Consider the following 1,733-nt stretch of genomic DNA (forward strand, 5'->3'; position numbering starts at 1 on the left):
ACTGGATGGTTTTTAAGGTCCCTCCAAACCCCAACCAGTCTGGGATTCCATGAAATCCCATTTACCAGCAGCCTTAGGTGGCATAATACCTGAGTCTGGATCAGTGTGCCTGTGAGGCAGTGGGGTGTTGGATTGGGGGTATTGGATTTGGGGGTGATGGATTTGGGGGTGATGGATTTGCAGGTGTTGGACTGGGGGTGATGGATTTGGGGGTGTTGGATTGGGGGTGATGGATTTGGGGGTGACAGATTGAGGGGTGATGCAGGGGGGTGCTGGATTTGGAGCCTCTGTGTGTCCTGCCTTTCTGGCAGTGACCCAACTGCTCTGATCAATAATGTGATGCTTATTTAACATGGTATTTATTCACTGCACAGCAGTGATTTCACCCCTCCAAGCCTCTGTTTCTCCTGCCTCCCCTGCCTGGAGCAGCACTGAGGCTGTGTGACCTCCCCTGCCCTGCTTCCAAGAACATCCCCTTTCCCAAACTCCTCCAGCTTCCTGGTAAAGGAATTCCAAGGAAATACTTTTAGATTGATTTTTTTTTTTTTTTAGCTTATTAGACTTTATTTCAAATCCAAAGGAGATTATGCCAACATGGAAGTACCATCAGGACATGAGAGCCCAGAATAAAATCAGCTTTCTCTGTATTAAGGGGGAGCTGTAAAGCACATCCTCAGCTCCCTCTCCTCTGTGGGAGGGAAGCCTGATTCCCTTAGTGAGTACATTAAAATGGTTCCACAGCTGTACTAAAATATTAAAAGAAAACCACAGGTGCTGAGCTGCACAAAGACCTGGATTGTTTTCCCATGTTCACAGTCACTGGGTGTCCGTCAGTGCCACTCCAGGGGGAAACACTGCTCCAAGAATAAAGGCACTCCAGAATTCCCGAGGAATGTCTCACAAGCCAAGGACAAGTTTTGTGTCAGGTCTTTCTGCTCATTTTAAAAACCCAGAAACCTGACTGTTCTGGTGCTGGACAAATCTCTGAGGGGAATTCCTGGGCTTTCACGTGGGAATGCTGAGGGAAAATGGGCAGCAGACACTGAATCCCATTGGCATCTGACTGACAGCAGGTTCAGTGCTTGGAATTCCAGGATATATCAAAGAACTGGGCCAGACAAGATCTACCACCATCAAACCAGAAACTAGATGGTAAAAAATCCAACAGCTGGTGTTTGGGGAGGCTGTTTTCTCTTGGTTTGCCCGAGGTTTTTATGAGTGAAAGTTTCTGCCTTTCTCTTCCATTGTCCTTTTCCCCCAGCCACTTCCCAGCAGAGCCCAGGAGCAGCCCTGTCCCAGCCTGTGGCTCTGCTGGAGCAGCTCTGCTGTCCCCACTCAGTCCCAGAGGTGCTCAGCCCCCTCTGGAACCACCGGGGGGGGGTTTGCTTTGTTAGGAAAGCGACGGACACCCAAAACGTTGGCAAGGAAGTGATTAAAATTAGGAAGCACCAGAGCCATTGCTGCACCTCCTGGGAACAGCCTCAACATTCCCGTTTGTGGCTTTATCTGGATTTTATTTGAATCTTTACCCCTGTGAGGCCATGAGGGGAGTGAAGGGAACGCTGTCTGTGCTGTGGGTCAGCCAGGGCCCCCCAGCTGTCCCCTCCAAGGACATCCATGGACGTGCTGCTGCTCCTACTTCCAGCAGATCTTCCCAGCCTCCCCCACGCTCACAGCACCGCTGGCCACGAGCTGCAGGGCAGCAGGGAAGGCCCTGTGCTCTGCCTCCTTCA

Source organism: Manacus vitellinus, unplaced genomic scaffold (assembly GCF_001715985.3).
Source record: "Manacus vitellinus isolate BGI_N305 unplaced genomic scaffold, ASM171598v3 scaffold_122_pilon, whole genome shotgun sequence".
In the NCBI taxonomy this organism is placed as follows: domain Eukaryota; kingdom Metazoa; phylum Chordata; class Aves; order Passeriformes; family Pipridae; genus Manacus; species Manacus vitellinus.